The sequence below is a fragment of the Bos indicus genome, chromosome X, assembly GCF_029378745.1.
Source record: "Bos indicus isolate NIAB-ARS_2022 breed Sahiwal x Tharparkar chromosome X, NIAB-ARS_B.indTharparkar_mat_pri_1.0, whole genome shotgun sequence".
In the NCBI taxonomy this organism is placed as follows: domain Eukaryota; kingdom Metazoa; phylum Chordata; class Mammalia; order Artiodactyla; family Bovidae; genus Bos; species Bos indicus.
In genome coordinates, this window is record NC_091789.1 from 43,186,786 (window position 1) to 43,205,383 (window position 18,598).

General features: G+C 36.2%; 1 protein-coding gene across 3 annotated transcripts in view; it reads left to right on the top strand.

The window, feature by feature from the left end:
* The window catches only part of PCDH11X (protocadherin 11 X-linked), a 999,015-nt gene that overhangs the window by 974,613 nt on the left and 5,804 nt on the right, over window positions 1-18,598 (top strand). The window lies entirely within an intron of this gene.

Below are 18,598 nucleotides of genomic sequence, written 5' to 3' on the forward strand. Positions count from 1 at the left end.
AGTTTTATTCTTATATAACAAAGTGTAAATTGAAAGTTACCAAACTTAACAAAAAATAATTTTAAATTAAGCAAATTCTTTTTTTTTAATTTTATTTTATTTTTAAACTTTACATAATTGTATTAGTTTTGCCAAATATCAAAATGAATCCACCACAGGTATACATGTGTTCCCCATCCTGAACCCTCCTCCCTCCTCCCTCCCCATACCATCCCTCTGGGTCCTCCCAGTGCACTAGCCCCAATATCAATGACCTAGGATTGCATTTAGATTAAAATGACTAAAGCAAAATTTTCACACAGTGTAACTGTCCATAATTGCACAGATATTTCTCAGATTTCAAAACACTGCACATACATGCTTACAGCTCACAATACCAACAACCAACAAACAATGAGAAATGACTTCCAGTTGCTACAACATTTCTGATTAATCAACAAGTGTAACAGATTTTTTGATATTTTCAGGTTAGTAGGACCTCAGCAAAATAATGGTGACAACATTACACTGGTTCAGTTAACAATGATCATAAAGAAGAGTCTTCCTTTCTTTAAAATTAGTATCTGATGAAAATAAAATTAGTATTTGATGAAAAGAACAGTTCAAACCTAATATAAGAAGAAAATCCTTGGAATTATCACAGTATCCCAAAATAATCGCATGGATCATATGACTGAATATATTTTGTTTCATGTCTATCAGCAATACTTTGAAATAATTAAAACTTATTTGTTAATATTAACTGATATACTTTAATAAAATTAATTTTAATGTCTTTCCTTTAAAAACTCTGTGACATATTCTGCATCATGCGATTGTAAAATATTTTAAACACTCAAATCTCTCTGAAACTAAGACAGAACACACATATATGCCAAATTTTTAACTACTTTAGTCTTTTACGTTTTACCATATTTTTGAAATAGTGCATACATACTTGATGAAGAAGCAATGACACTTAGGTGAAAAGCATTATCACGCTAGCAGTATTATGATGCAAAGGACACTTCAAAAAGCATTATTTGTATTTGCCTTTTGAAATTAGAAAAGAAAAAAAATTCTGGGGAGTTGCTGCTGCTGCTGCTGCTAAGTCACTTCAGTCATGTCCGACTCTATGCAACCCCATAGACGGCAGCCCACCAGGCTTCCCTGTCCCTGGGATTCTCCAGGCAAGAATACTGGGGTGGGTTGCCATTTCCTTCTCCAATGCGTGAAAGTGAAAGTGAAAATGAAAGTGAAGTCGCTCAGTCGTGTCCGACTCTTAGCGACCCAATGGACTGTAGCCCACCAGGCTCCTCCGTCCATTGGATTTTCCAGGCAAGAGTACTGGAGTGGGGTGCCATTGCCTTCTCCGACTGAGGGGTTAGAAGAGACTATTTTTATTATTCCTTAAAAGTTTGATTTATAGCCTGAACTTAGTATCTACTGAAGTCCAAAGCAGAACAAGGTCATTGTCTTCATATGACTTTTAACTTCTTTAGTTTAATAAAGAATCTATCAGACTTTTAGATTCTCCTTTTGGAAGATGGAAAAAGTGACTTTTGGTCTATGGTCAGAGACATTATGAAGATCATACAGAATAATTAATGACCAATAAATGTAGCCAATGCCTTTCATCCCATAATCTTGGCCTGTTTGTACTAATGAAGTGAATTTGGTGATAAATATTGCTGTTCTATAAAGCAGGAAGCCTGTGTTTATTTAGAGTGCGAAACTGGGACACAGCTGCCTTGTGTAAGAACTCATTTGGCAAAATCTTCACACTTCAGTTTTAACCCAGTTTTTGAATATATCTTATGAGAAATAGAATTTTGCTCAATCCATTTAAAAATTAATAATTCAATACTATAAACTTCCACTAGTATAAATTCTAGGATACCCTTGCTAGTGTGTTAGATTCTTCAAATAATGAGTTTTTTAAATATATTGAATCATTAATAATAAATGTTGTCCACTGTATTAGTTAAGCAAAGGCTATTGGAGTTAAACATGTTAATACACACTTAAAAAAGTGATAAGTCACTATTAACACAAAATCATTTGTGATATTTTTGGATTACTTGGGGAAATATTTGTGCATAAATTCACTATTAGATACTTATTCAATAACTATATTTTGCAAAAGCAAGAGTTAATATTCTTGCTTCTCAGCCTTTGACTAAGACCAAGTGAAGAGTTAATGATAGTGAGTAAAGAACAATTTATACTTTTAATGTAATTGGTGACTTTTAAAATATTCTATTTAAAGATGCTTTTCAACACAATTACAGTACTGGTGTCTTTGATTTTCACTTGGTCTTAGCCAAAGGCTGGGAAGCAAGAATATTAACTCTTGCTTTTGCAAAAGGATGGTATGGGGCGGGAGGTGGGAGGGCAGTTCAGGATTGGGAACACATGTACACCCGTGGCGGATTCATGTTGATGTATGGCAAAACCAATACAAAAACAAAAAAAAAAGAATAGGAAGTACAAAAAAATTCAAAGATATGAAAAAGTATCTTTTCATGCTTATTAAAAAGTAAAAAATACAAACTCAGCCATATATAATTATGTAACATTCATAAAACTTATATCTAGAAAGAAAACTCAGAGATGTGAATTACTTTAGACATTCCATTTAAATAATTGTTTATATAAAATTGAGTTTTTTACTGAAAATATACATAACATATAAAATGGGGAGAGTGTGAGCTATGACTCTATCATTGCTATTTATGACCTGAAGAAGAGAAAGGATTTCTTCCTGTAATGATGCTTTATGACATGGCACTAATAAGAGCAAGGACACTTGTGGCACCAGATATTCCCACTGCTAGGATCACCTCTAGGTTATTCTAGGCTAGGATTTGGAAATGTCAAAGTATATAACGAAACAAATGTGAAAACGCTTATGCTAAAGTAACTTTGAATAAATTGATTCAAATGTGACAGAAACCATGAAAACTTTTTCTAGTGGCAATATTCTTACTCCTGTTACAACATTTGTGAACTATTATCCAAAATATAGGTGGTTATGAATTAACCATTTGGGATTTAGTATTGCATGTTACTTGAATACAATTTTCAATGAATTCTGATTTACCTCAGACAAACATTATGCATGTGAACATTTATCCAGTATTTTGTATTTAATTTTATTTTTTAAATTAATTTTTTAAATAAATTTATTCATTTTAATTGGAGGCTAAATACTTTAAAATATTGTAGTGGTTTTGCCATACATTGACATGAATCAGCCACGGGTGTACATGTGTTCCCCATCCTGAAACCCCCTCCCACCTCCCTCCCCATCCCATCCCTCTGGGTCATCCCAGTGCACCAGACCGGAGCACCCTGTCTCATGCATCGAACCTGGACTGGTGATCCATTTCACATATGATAATATACATGTTTCAATGCCATTCTCCCAAATCATCCCATACTCGACCTTTTCCATAGAGTTCAAAAGACTGTTCTATACATCAGTGTCTCATTTGCTGTCTCACATATAGGGTTATGATTATTACCTTTCTAAATTCCATATATATGTGTTAGCATACTGTATTGATGTTTTTCTTTCTGGCTTACTTCAACCTGTATATTAGGCTCTAGTTTAATCCACCTCATTAGAACTGATTCAAATGTATTATTTTTAATGGCTGAGTAATATTCCATTGTGTATATGTACCACAGCTTTCTTATACATTCATCTGCCAATGGACATCTAGGTTGCTTCTATGTCCTGCTATTATAAATAATGCTGCAAATAACATTGGGGTACACGTGTCTTATTCAATTCTGGTTTCCTTGGTGAGTATGCCCAGCCGTGGGATTGCTGGGTCATATGGCAGTTCTATTTCCAGTTTTTTAAGGAATCTACACACTTTTCTCCATGGTGGATATACTAGTTTGCATTCCCACCAACAGTGTAAGAAAGTTCCCTTTTCTCCACACCCTCTCCAGCGTTTATTGCTTGTAGACTTTTGGATTGCAGCCATTCTGACTGGCGTGAAATGGTACCTCATTGTGGTTTTGATTTGCATTTCTCTGATAATGAATGATGTTTAGCATCTTTTCATGTCTTTGTTAGCCATCTGTATGTCTTCTTTGGAGAAATGTCTGTTTAGTTCTTCACCCCATTTTTTGATTGGGTCTTTTATTTTTCTGGAATTGAGCTGCAGGAGTTGCTTATATATTTTTGAGATTAATTCTTTGTCAGTTCCTTCATTTTCTATTATTTTCTCCCATTCTGAAGGCTGTCTTTTACCTTGATTATAGTTTCCTTCATTGTGAAAAAGCTTTTAAGTTTAATTAGGTCCCATTTGTTTATTTTTGCTTTTATTTCCATTATTCTGGGAGATGGGTCATAGAGGATCCTGCTGTGATTTTTGTCAGAGTGTTTTCTCTATGTTTTCCTGTAGGAGTTTTATAGTTTCTAGTCTTATGTTTAGATCTTTAATCCATTTTGAATTTATTTTTCTGTATGTTGTTAGAAAGTCTTCTAGTTTCAGTCTTTTACAAGTGGTTGACCAGTTTTCCCTGCACCACTTGTTAAACAGATTGTCTTTTCTCCATTGTGTATTCTTGCCTCCTTTGTCAAAGGTATGGTGTCCATATGTGCGTGGATTAATCTCTGGGCTTTCTATTTTGTTCCATTGATCTATATTTCTGTCTTTGTGCCAGTACCACACTGTCTTGATGACTGTTGTATAGCTTGAAGTCAGGCAGGTTGATTCCTCCAGTTCAATTCTTCTTTTCCAAGCTTATTTTGGCTATTCAAGGTTTTTATTTCCATACAAATTGTGAAATTATTTGTTCTAGTTCTGTGAAAAATACTATTGCTAACTTGATAGTGATTGCATTGAATCCATAGATTGCTTCGGGTAGTATACTCATTTTCACTATATTGAGTCTTCCAATCCAGGAACATGGTATATTTACCCATCTATTTGTATCAATTTTGATTTCTTTCACCAGTGTTTTATAGTTTTCTATATATAGGTCTTTAGTTTCTTTAAGTAGATATATTCCTAAGTATTTTATTCTTTTTGTTGCAATGGTGAATGGAATTGTTTCTTTAATTTCTCTTATTGTTTTCTCAATGTTAGTGTATAGGAGTGCAAGGGATTTCTGCATGTTGATTTAATATCCTGCAACTTTACTATATTCATTGATTAGCTCTAGTAATTTTGTGGTGGAGTCTTTAGGGTTTATCCTCTATGTAGAGGATCATGTCATCTGCAAACAGTGAGAGATTTACTTCTTCTTTTCCAATCTGGATTCCTTTTATTTCTTTTTCTGCTCTGATTGCTGTGACCAAAATTTCCAAAACTATGTTGAATAGTAGTGGTGAGAGTGGGCACCCTTGCCTTGTTCCTGACTTTAGGGGAAATGCTTTAAGTTTTTCACCATTGAGGATGATGTTTGCTGTGGGTTTGTCATATATAGCTTTTATTATGTCTAGGTATGTTCCCTCTATTCCTACTTTCTGGAGGGTTTTTATCATAAATGGATGTTGAATTTTGTCAAAGGCTTTCACTGTATCTATTGAGATAATCATATGTTTTGTTTTTTTTTTTTTCTTTCAATTTGTTATTGTGGTGTATTACGTTGAATGATTTTCAGATATTGAAGAATCCTTGCATCCCTGGGATAAAGCCCACTTGGTCATGGTGTATGATCTTTTTAAAATGTTATTGGATTCTGTTTGCTACAATTTTGTTAAGGATTTTTGCATATATGTTCATCGGTGATATTGGCCTGTAGTTTTCTTTTTTGTGGTGTCTTTGTCTGGTTTTGGTATTAGAGAGATGGTGGCCTTAAGTTTACCTTCCTCTGCAATTTTCTGGAAGATCTTGAGTAAGATAGGTGTTAGCTCTTCTCTAAACTTTTGATAGAATTCAGCTGTGAAGCCATGTGGTCCTGAGCTATTGTTTCCTGGAAGATTTCTAATTACAGTTTCAGTTTCTGTGCTTGTGATGGGTCTGTTAAGATTTTCGATTTCTTCCTGGTTCAGTTTTGGAAAGTTGTACTTTTCTAAGATTTTGTTCATTTCTTCCAAGTTGTCTGTTTTATTGGTATAGAGTTGCTGATTGTATTCTCTTATGAGCCTTTATATTTCTGTGTTATCTGTTTTGATTTCTCCATTTTCATTTCTAATTTTGTTGATTTGATTCTTCTCCATTCGTTTCTTCATGAGTCTGGTTAACGGTTTGTCAATTTTATTTATCTTCTCAAAGAACCAGCTTTTAGCTTTGTTATTTTCGCTATGGTCACATTTGTTTCTTTTGCATTTAATTATGCCCTAATTTTTAACATTTCTTTCCTTTTACTCACCCTGGTGTTCTTCATTTCTTCCTTTTCTAGTTGCTTTAGGTGTAGATTTAGGTCATTTTTTAAAATATAAATTTATTTACTTTAATTGGAGGCTAATTACTTTATAATATTTGTATTGGTTTTGCCATACATAAACATGAATCCACCACAGGTGTACACGTGTTCCCCATCCTTAACCCCCCTCTCACCTCCCTCCCCACACCATCCCTCTGGGTCAGAGTTAGGTTATTTATTTGACTTTTTTCTTGTTTCTTTAGGTAAGCTTGTATTGCTATGAACCTTTCCGTTAACACTGCTTTTACAGTGTCCCATGGGTTTGGGGTTGTTGGGCTTTCATTTTCATTCATTTCTATGCATATTTTGATTTCTTTTTTTGATTTCTTCTGTGATTTGTTGATTATTCAGCAGCGTGTTGTTCAGCCTCCATAAGCTGGAATTTTTAATCGTTTTTTTTTCCCTGTAATTGACATCTAATCTTATTACATTGTGGTCAGAAAAGATACTTGGAATGATTTCATTTTTTTTTATTTTACCAAGGCTAGATTTATGGTCCAGGATGTGATCTATCCTGGAGAAGGTTCCGTGCGCACTTGAGAAAAAAGTGAAATTCATTGTTTTTGGGTGAAATGTCCTATAGATATCAATTAGATCTAACTGGTCTATTGTAGCATGTGAAGTTTGTGTTTCCTTGTTAATTTTCTGTTTAGTTGATCTTTCCATAGGTGTGAGTGGGGTATTAAAGTCTCCCACTATTACTGTGTTATTGATAATTTCCCCTTTCATACTTGTTAGCATTTGTCTTACATATTGTGGTGCTCCTATGTTGGGTGCATATATATTTATAATTGTTATCTTTTTTTCTTGGACTGATCTTTGATCATTATGTAGTGTCCTTCTTTGTCTCTTTTCACAGCCTTTGTTTTAAAGTCTATTTTATCTGATATGAGTATTGCTACTCCTGTTTTCTTTTGGTCTCTATTTGCTTGGAATATCTTTTTCCAGACCTTCACTTTCAGTCTGTATGTGTCCATTGTTTTGAGGTTCATCTCTTGTAGACAACATATATAGGGGTCTTGTTTCTGTATCCATTCAGTCAGTCTTTGTCTTTTGGTTGGGGCATTCAACCCATTTATGTTTAAGGTAATTATTGATAAGTATGACCCCATTGTCATTAACTTTATTGTTTTGGGTTCAACTTTATACATCCTTTCTTTGTTTCCTATCTAGAGAAGATCCTTTAGTATTTGTTGGAGAGCTGGTTTGGTGGTGCTGAATTCTCTCATCTTTTGCTTGTCTGTAAAGCTTTTGATTTCTCCTTCATATTTGAATGAGATCCTTGCTGGGTACAGTAATCTGGGCTGCAGGTTATTTTCTTTCATCACTTTAAGTATGTCTTGCCATTCCCTTCTGGCCTGAAGAGTTTCTGTTGAAAGATCAGCTGTTATCCTTATGGGAATCCCCTTGTGTGTTATTTTTTGGTGTTCCCTTGCTTCTTTTAATATTTGTTCTTTGTGTTTGATCTTTGTTACTTTGATTAATATGTGCCTTGGGGTGTTTCCCCTTGGGTTTATCCTGTTTGGAACTCTCTGTGTTTCTTGGACTTGGGTGGCTATTTCTTGCCCCAATTTAGGTAAGTTTTCAACTATTATCACCTCAAGTATTTTCTCATGGTCTTTCTTTTTATCTTCTTCTTCTGGGACTCCTAGATTCAAATGTTGAGTCATTTAACATTGTCCCAAAGGTCTCTCAGCTTGTCCTCATTTCTTTTGACTCTTTTTTTTTTCTTTTTTACTCTCTACTTCGTTTATTTCTACTATTCTATCTTCTACCTCACTTATCCTATCTTCTACCTCCATTATTCTACTGTTTGTTCCCTCTAGAGTGTTTTTTTTTTTTTTTGTCTAATATATTGCATTATTCATTATTTATTGACTGTTCTTTATTTCTTCTAGGTCCTTGTTAAACATTTCTTGCATCTTCTATATCCTTGTCTCCAGGCTATTTATCTGTAAGTTCATTTTGTTTTCAAGATTTTGGATCATTTTCACTATAATTTTTCTGAATTCTTGTTCAGATAGATTCCCTATCTCTTCCTCTTTTATTTGGTTTGGTGGGCATTTATCTTGTTCCTTTACCTGCTGAGTATTTCTCTGCCTTTCCATCTTGTTTAGATTGCTGTTTGGCGTGGTCTTTCCGTATTCTGGCAGTTTGTGGTTCCTCCTTATTCTGGAGGTTCCTCACTGTGGGTCCGGTTGGACATGTAGCTTGTCAAGGTTTCCTGGTTAGGGAAGCTTGTGTGGGTGTTCTGGTGGATGGAGCTGTATTTCTTCTATCTTGAGTGCAATGAAGTGTCCAGTAGTGAGTTTTGAGTTGTCAGTGGGTTTGGTGTGACTTTGGGAAGCTTTTATATTGAAGTTCAGGGCTATGTTCCTGTACTGCTGGAGAATTAGTGTGGTATTTCTTCCTTTGGAACTTGGTGGCCTTTGGAGGGTGCTTGGTTTCATTGTGGTATGGAGGTTTTTGGATGAGCTCTTATTGATTAATGTTCCCTGGAGTCAAGAGTTCTCTGGTGTTTTCAGGTTTTGAACGTAAGCCTCCTGCCTCTGGATTTCAGTGTTATTCTTACAGTAGCCTCAAGTCTTCTCCATTTATACAGCACCAGTGATAAAATTTCTAGGTTAATGAGGACAAGTTTCTCCACAGTGAAGGACACCCGGAGAGGTTCACAGAATTACATGGAGAAGAGAAGAAGGAGGAGGGAGATAGATGCGACCAAGTGGAGAAAATGGAGAGTCAAAAAAGGGAGAGAACAATCAAGCCAGTATTCACACTCCCAAGTAAAAATGGGTACTAAAGATTGGTTTCTTAAATATACAAAATTGATAACAAATACCAAAAAGCAAAGATTAAAAATATAGAGTAGAGGTTAAACTCTCAAAAATATTAAAAAAAGAAAACAGTCACAAAAATTATATATATATATATATAGTTTGCTTTTAAAATAGGGTCTTTTTTTTTTTTTTTTTTTTTGCGAGGTGATAGTAGATTATAAACAGAGAAGGCAATGGCACCCCACTCCAGTACTCTTGCCTGGAAAATCCCATGGATAGAGGAGCCTGGTGGGCTGCAGTCCATGGGGTCAGACACGACTGAGCGACTTCACTTTTCACTTTCATGCACTGGAGAAGGAAATGGCAACCCATTCTGGTGTTCTTGCCTTGAGAATCCCAGGGAAGGGGGATCCTGGTGGGCTGCTGTCTATGGGGTTTCACAGAGTTGGACACGACTGAAGTGACTTAGCTTAGCAGTAGATTATAAAAATGAAAATTAAAGGAGTAATAGAGGATTTAAAAATAAAAAATATAAAAATGATAATAATAAAAATATATCTAGGAATTTCTCTGGAGCTGTTGAGGGCAGTGTGGGGTCAGTCCAGTTTCAGATAGTTCCTTGATCCGGCTTATACTTCTTAAGATTTACAGGCCCCTTCCTATGTAGTCAGTGCTAACGACAGGGTTTTAATCTGTTGCTCCTGTCACTTCCAAAGCAGTTCCCTCTGTTTATTTCAGCTTCTTCTGTTTGCTGGTCTCTTCAGTGTTTAATTTCTGCCCTGACACAAGGGGGCGAAGGTGGTTACTTATTTAGGCTCACTTGTTCGGTCGTGATGTGGAGAAGGAGGAACACTGCAAACAAATATCGCTGGTATGTGTGGGGAGTGCCCACAGTGTCTTCACCACACTGGGTTTGCCCCCACTGATGGCGTGTGTGCTTTCATGGTCTATACTTCTCAGGCTCAAGGTTACTCTGCCAGGAACTGTCTGGGGCAGGCCCTGTGTTACGTGCACTTTCTAGGTCTAAGCCGCTCAGGTTCAGGGTCTTGAGTACTCCACGAAAGCGCAGACTCCATTGGACCTGAGTACTGTGCCCTTCCCAGGTCTGAGCAGCTCACGTGACCAGATGCTTTGCGAGCGCATTCACCTCCAGGTGGGCAGTGCGCCTTATTTTCTTCCCCATCCCAGTCATCGGTTTTCTGGGTGTACAACGGGCGCACCTTCTCAGGTGTGCCATGTGTCTCTTCTGGTGAGCTGATCTCTGGCTGCAATCCTCCCGGCAGATGTCAACCATCCAGAATCCCAAGAACTCTAGGTTAGCAATGCAGCCTGCTTGCAGTTTGGTAGAGGACACCTCTCTGGGACAGCGATTGCCAGTTTCTGGCTCTGGCTGCCCCCCCCCCCCCTCCACCCCCGTCTGCTTGTCTCCGGCGGGGGATGGTCCAGTCCACAATCTGTTAGCTCTCCTCTGGTATTCGCTCAGTCCTTTGTTCTGTGAGTGGGCCTGGCAGTGCCTCAGGTTAGGGCTGTTAATGGAATAGTTCTCTATCTCTCTCTCTCTCTCTCTCTTTTTTTTTTTTTTTTTTTGTCTCTCTCTCTCTCTGGCGATCCCACAGTTTAGGTTGCTATTTCAAGTCAGTTCCCTCAGATTGCCTTCAGGGCATTTGGGCCTAGTCCTTACCCTAAGCAATGCAGCCCGGGCCTCCCTGTTCAACCCCCGCTTGCTGGTGGCAGCTGCAAGTGCTGGGAGTTGCCATTAGGCATGTAATCTATGGGTTTTAATTAATTATTTATTTATTTATTTATTTTTCTTCCCAGTTATGTTGCCCTCTTAGATTCCAAGATTCCCTACAGACCTGCCAGTGAGAGTGTTTCCTTGCGTTTGGAAACTTCTCCTCTTTTAAGACTCCCTTCCCAGGATGGATCTCTGTCCCTACCTCTTTTGTCTCTCTTTTTATCTTTTCTGTTTTGTCCTACCTCCTTTTGAAGACAATGGGCTGCCTTTCTGGGTGCCTGATGTCCTCTGCCAGCATTCAGAAGTTGTTTTGTGGAATTTGCTCAGTGTTCAAATGTTCTTCCAATGAATTTATGGGGGTGAAATTGGTATCCCAGTACTATTTCTCCACCATCCTAGGACCCCTCCCAGTATTTTTTATTTTAATTAGTCAAATGTATTATGGTCCTAGTATCAAAATACTGATTGCCTTTGAGCAAGAGGAAAAAGAAGTTGCTTTTCTTTTTTGAAGCACAAAATGCGTGGTACTCGCTTTTCTACTAGTGCTTATATTGATTTGCATATACGTTAGAGATAAGTTACTGAACAAGTAATTCTTTATATAACCTTACATTAATAATGCAAGTACATTTTAATTGGTCAAGAGATAACCTAATCGCTTGCTTTTATTAATGCAGACATTATAACTGTACAGTAAATGTCACATGAAGAAGACATGTGACTTGTGACATTGAGGGCACTGAATACACAGTCCTGGGAGTTGTGGCATGCTGATATAAAAAAACAATTCTTTCAAATTTTATTTTTAGGAACAGTGATTGGTGCTTTCATTTTATTAGGCATATTATAGATTCAATCCACTATCTGAAGTCTTTTAATGAGGAGCATTAGAATGTTTGTACAGATGTTTGATGGACAAGCAATTAATCAAAGTTAACCTAATGAACTATAATTTTAATATTTGTATCAAAGGCAACCTGTACTTGAATTACTCATTACAAGATTTCAAAAACAATTGTATGTGCTATAAAAACATAATCACAAAGACATTCTTCATTGAAACAACACATTTTCTTCACAGCAAATTAAAGTTTAATTAATGATGTAGATAGATAAACTGTTTTAATGCAACAGATTAATCATATATTTCTTAAAAAATGGTTGAAAATACAAGGAAAAATGACATTTCTTAAAATGTATGTGATCAAAATATATGTAATTTATGAATGATAATCCACTTACTCCATTAGATGATTACAGAACTTCCACAGGACTGGGTAAACAGACACTTGGAGAGCACAAACAAAACCTTGTGTGCACCAGGACCCAGGAGAAAGGAGCAGTGGCCTCACAAGAGACTGAGCCAGACTTGCCTGTGAGTGTCCAGGAGTCTCTGGCAGAGCCATGGGTTGACAGAGGCCTGCCATGGGGTCAGGAGCACTGAATATTACAGTCCTGGGAGTTCTGACATGCGGGCCTAAATCCTTTTGAAGGAGGTCACCTTACTGCCATTATCCCTACCATAGTTTGGCCTCAAGTCAAAGTACAGGGAGGGAACACAACACCACTCATGAACAGGAAATTGGATTAAAGATTTACTGAGCATGGCCCTGCTCAGAGCAAAATTCAGAATACACCAATCACTTGCTCCTGTTAGGAAGCTTCCACAAGTCTCATCCTTATTCATCAGAGGGCAGACAGAATGAAAACCACAATTACAGAAAATAAATCAAACTGATCACATGGATCACAGCCTAGTCTAACTCAGAGAAACTATGGTTCATGCTATGTAGAGCTACACAAAACAGACAGGACACGGTGGAGAGTTCTGACAAAACGTGGTCCACTGGAGAAGGGAATGGCAAATCACTTTAATAGTCTTGCCTTGAGAACCCCATGAACAGTATGACAAGGCAAAAATATATGACACTGAATGATGAACTCCCCAGGTCGGTAGGTGCCCAATATGATATTCTATGGAGAAAAATAGAGAAATATCTCCAGAAGAAATGAAGAGGCTGAGCCAAAGGGAAAACAACACCCAGTTGTGGATGTGACTGGTGATAAAGTAAAGTCTGATATTCTAAAGAACAATATTGCATAGGAACCTAGAATATTAGGTCCATGAATCAAGGTAAATTGGAAGTGGTCAAACAAGATATAGCAAGACTGAACATCGACATTTTAGAAATCAGTGAACTAAAATGGAAATCAAAACTCATAGGTTTTGAGTTGTGTTTTCATTGTCATTTGTTTCTAGAAATTTGTTGATATCCCTTTTGATTTCTTCAGTAACCTGTTGGTTATTTAGAAATGTGTTGTTTAATCTCCATGTGTTTGTGTTTCTTACATTTTTTTTTTTCTTGTAACTGATATCTCGTCTCATAGGGTTGGGGTCAGAGAAGATGCTTGATATTATTTCAATTTTCTTAAATTCGCTGAGGTTTGATTTGTGACCGAAGATGTGGTCTATCCTGGAGAATGCTCCATGTGTATTGAGAAGAATGTGTATTCCTCTGCATTTGGATACAGTGTCCTGAAGATATTAATGAGATCCATTACATCTAATGTATCATTTAAGACTGGTGTTCCTTATTAATTTTCTGCTTTGATGATCTGCCCATTGGTGGGAGTGGGGTGTTAAAATCTCCTACTATTATTTTGTTACTGTCAATTTCTCCTTTTATGTCTGTTAGTGTTTGTGTTATGTATTGAGGAGCTCCTATGTCCAGTGCATAAGTGAAAGAAAGTGAAGTCACTCAGTCGTGTTTGACTCTTTGTGACTCCATGGACAGTAGCCTGCACCAGGATTCTCTGTCCATGGGATTTTCTAGGCAAGAGTACTGCAGTGGGTTGCCATTATGTCCAGTGCATCAGTTCAGTCGCTCAGTCATGTCCAGCTCTTTGTGACCCCATGAATTGCAGCACGCCAGGTATCCGTGTCCATCACCAACTCCTGGAGTTCACCCAAACCCATGTCCATCGAGTTGGCGATGCCATCCAGCCATCTCATCCTCTGCCATCCCCTTTTCCTCCTGCCCCCAATCTCTCCCAGCATCAGAGTCTTTTTCAGTGAGTCAACCCTTTGCAGGAGGTGGCCAAAGTACTGGAGTTTCAGCTTTAGCATCATTCCTTCAAAAAAAAAAAAAAAACCCAGGACTGATCTCCTTTAGAATGGACTGGTTGGATCTCCTTGCAGTCCAAGGGACTCTCAAGAGTCTTCTCCAAAACCACAGTTCAAAAGCATCAATTCTTTGGTGCTCAGCCTTCTTCACAGTCCAACTTTCACATCCATACATGACCACTAGAAAAACCATAGCCTTGACTAGACGGACCTTTGTTGGCAAAGTAATGTCTCTGCTTTTGAATATGTTATCTAGGTTGGTCATAACTTTCCTTCCAAGGAGTAAGCGTCTTTTAATTTCATGGCTGCAGTCACCATCTGCAGTGATTTTGGAGCCCAGAAAAATAAAGTCTGTCACTGTTTCCACTGTTTCCCCATCTATTTCCCATGAAGTGATGGGACCAGATGCCATGATCTTCGTTTTTTGAATGTTGAGCTTTAAGCCAACTTCTTCACTCTCCACTTTCACTTTCATCAAGAGGCTTTTTAGTTCCTCTTCACTTTCTGCCATAAGGGTGGTGTCATCTGCATATCTGAGGTTATTGATATTTCTCCTGGCAATCTTGATTCCACCTTGTGCTTCTTCCAGCTCAGCCTTTCTCATGATGTACTCTGTATATAAGTTAAATAAACAGGGTGACAATATACAGCCTTGACGTACTCCTTTTCCTATTTAGAACCAGTCTGTCGTTCCATGTCCAGTTCTAATTCTTGCTTCCTGACGTGCATATAGGTTTCTAGGTATTTACAGTTGTTATGTCTTCCTCTTGTATTGATCCCTTGATCATTATGTAGTGTCCTTCTTTATCTCTTGTAATACTCTTTATTTTAGGGTCTATTTTGTCTGATATGAGGATTGCTACTCAAACTGTCTTTGCTTTCCATTTGCGTGGAATGTATTTTTCCATCCTCTCCCTTTTAGTCTATATCTTAGGTCCGAAGTGGGTTTCTTGTAGACAGCATGTACATGGGTCTTGTTTTTGTATCCATTCATCCAGTCTGTGTCTTTTGGTTGAGCATTTAATCCATTTGCCTTTAAAGTAATTACAAATATATATAGCTGCTCTTGCCATTTTCTTAACTGTTTGGGGTTGATTTTGTACATATTTTTTCTTATTTTGTATTTTTTGACAATGTAAGTTCCTTTAACATTTGTTGTAAAACTGGATTGATGGTATTGAATTCTCTTAACTTGTGCTTGTCTGAAAAGCTTTTGATTTCTCCATCAATTTTCAATGAGATCCTTGCTGGGTACAGTAATCTTGGTTGTAGATTTTTCCCTTTCAGTGCTTTATATATATCCTGCCATTCCCTTTTGGCCTTCAGAGTTTCTGCTGAAAGATCACCTGTTAAGCATATGGGGTTTCCCTTGTATGTAAAATAAATATAGGAGAGGGAATGAATCATTAGCAATTTCTGAAACTAGCAGGAATTGAGAGACTTTGCAATTAAACTGAACCAGAGGTGAATCTTGACTCTGAAATTTCTTGGCTTTGTGATTTTGGACAATGCACTCAACCTCTGTGGTCTTTGGTTTCCCCCTTTATGAGCTATTACTGTTTCTTCTACCTTGATCTTGATGGAGTATTTATTCATTTCCATTCATGGTCCCTGATTTGCACTGCCAGATGGATGCCAGAGCAAACAGGCAGAGGCATCCATTTGTAATCTTGCTTCATTTTCGAAAGAACATATATACTTTGCTCCTTGCTCTTTTATTCCTTTTTTAATAAACTTTTAATTTTATATTGGAATGTAGCTGATTAACAATGTTGTGATAGTTTCAGGTGCACAGCAGATTAACTCAGCCATACATATATATATATGTATTGATTCTCCCTTGAACTCTCCACCCATCCAGGCTGCCACATAACATTGAGCAGATCTTGTATACAGAAAATCTTAAGAAATCCACTAAAAACCTATTAAAACTAATAATCAAGCTGGGGAGTTTACAGGCTTTAAGAGCGATATATATAAATTAAGTGTAATTCTATATTCTAGCAATAAACATTCCAAAAAAGAAATTAAGGAAACACTTCCATTTACAGTGGAATAAAATACTTAGGCACAAATTCAACAAAGGAAATGTGAAGTTTTTACTCTGAAAAATTTGAAATAACTACTGAAAGAAATTAAAGAATCTGCCTGCAGTGTGGGAGACTCAGGTTCGGTCCCTGGGTCAGGAAGATCCCCTGGAGGAGGAAATGGCTACCCACTCCAGTATTCTTGCCTGGGAAATCCCATGGACAGAGAACCTGGTGGGATAGAGTCCATAGGGTCACAAAGAGTCAGATACAACTTAAGTGACTTAGCACAGCCCAGGGCATAATGGATTGACAGTTAGGAGTTTGGTTTAACGTGGTCAAATGGATAGTAAAAGTATTTGAAACATTCAATTTAGATTTTCACTTTTTATTTAAAGTTTCGGGTGATTAACGCATACATACATACTGAAAGAAATTAAATATATAAATAAATGGAAAGACATTCCATATTCAAAGACAGGAAGATTTAACACTGTTAAAGTCTTAATACTGTTAAAATCACAAACTGATTTTCAGATTCAATACAATCCTATCAAAATATGCAAAATCCAAACTGAAATTTTGCAGACATTGAGTGGAAGAATTGGAACCTTAATATATTTCTGGTGGGAATGTAAAATTGTGCAGTCAGTTTGGAAAATAATTTGGCAGTTCTTCACATTAAATATAGAATTGACCCCATATGATCCAGCAACTCCACACATGGGTATATTCCCAAAAGAAATAAATAACTGTGTCTACACAAAAACTTTTAAACAATATTCATAACAACATTACTCATCACAGCCAAAAAGTAAAAACAACTCAAATATCCACAAATTGATTAATGGATAAACAATATGTGGCATAATCATACAAAGTATAATCTTGAGCAAAAAAAAAAAAAAAAAAATTTGAAGTACTGATACATGCTACAACATGGAGGAACCTTAAAAACATTATGTTAAATGAATCAAGCCAGTCTCAAAATAATTGATTGAAAGGATTCCGTTAATATTACATGTATAGAATTGGAAAATCTATAGAAGAGAAAGGTAGATTAATGGTTGCTTAAGTCTATGGAGTTTGATATGGTTGCTTAGGGTTTTGGAGTATGGGGAGAAGTGGCCAGTGAATGCTAATGGATACCAGGTTTGTATTTGTAGTGATAAGGATGCCTCAAAATTGATTGTGATGACAGTGGCACAATTATGTGACTAAACACTATTGAATTATTCACTTTAAATGAGTAGATTTTATGGCATGTGAATTATATCTCAATAAAACTCTTAAAAAAGGAATTTCCATAAATCACAGAGTTCATTGAAAATGACTTGGTGTCTATTTCCTCATCATAAAGAGGCAAATTACTCAATGCTGAAACTATGATGTATTCTTTTACTGTAAAATTTAAGGCTGCCAGATCAGTTGCTTTTCTGTTGGCAAGGAAATAAAACATAATTATGTGTATGTTTGTATATTTCCTTGCATGCTTTTATGATTTAATATCACTCCAAATACATAAAACTTTACCTTCCCAAATATTTCTAAAATATAACTGTGCAAAAATATAAATTTTTAAAAATGTTAATCTCAAAGGGACTTCTTTAAAGTGTCTTCTAAGTGAAGAAAAATAAATGGTTATCTAATAGAGAAAATTAGTCTTATCTGTGACAATAATTTCTGATGTATTTTATTCCTTGGTTTTAAGTATGATAGCATAATGACAGTACCTGGACTCTATATCCTGTTGAGGATTTACAGGAATATGAATTTCTATTTTTGACTTTCAGGATTGTATGTCTTAGATAAGTGACCTTTTAAAAAATTATGATATAATATTCTTCATTATCGCTAATAGCACTCTGCTCTAAAGTCAATTTTAATATTGATATAGCTACTCTATCTTTCCTTTGCTAATCTTTGCATAGTATACTTATTGAAATTTGATACCTATTGGCATTTTAAAATTTTACAGAAACCTTATAAAGGAGTTTAAAAAAGTTTTATAGTTTAGAGCTAAGTATTTTGGATCTGTAATCCTTTATGTTGCTAAACTCTGATTTGCCACAATTTCAGAAAATTAGGAATACAGAAATCAATTGACTTTGAAATAATTATAGCTATATTTCATTCCTGAAACTGAAAGGCATATCTTAGAGTTCAATAAGCTATTTCCAAATTAACCTAATTTATTCTTAGATCTATTCTCAGATTAATTAATTATATTCTTAACCAAATTGTTAGCTATAATTGGTTAGTTCATTACATGTTTCTGTACTAGTTTTTCCATTCATTTCGCTCATGTCAACCTTTTGTGTTAGTCAGGACCATATTTCAACAGATTTGTGTGTATAAATCATTGACCACAGCTTCCATTCACAGTCATAAACACAGTTTAAAATATCTACATTTGGGAGACTAAGCCAAAATATCCTACTTATAAAAATGAAATGCCATCCACCCACTCCTGATTATTTATGTTACTGTAGGAATTACTTTGTGACAAATCGAGTACCAATTATGAAAATATTAGAAGCCTCTGATGCATTTATATATAGATTAT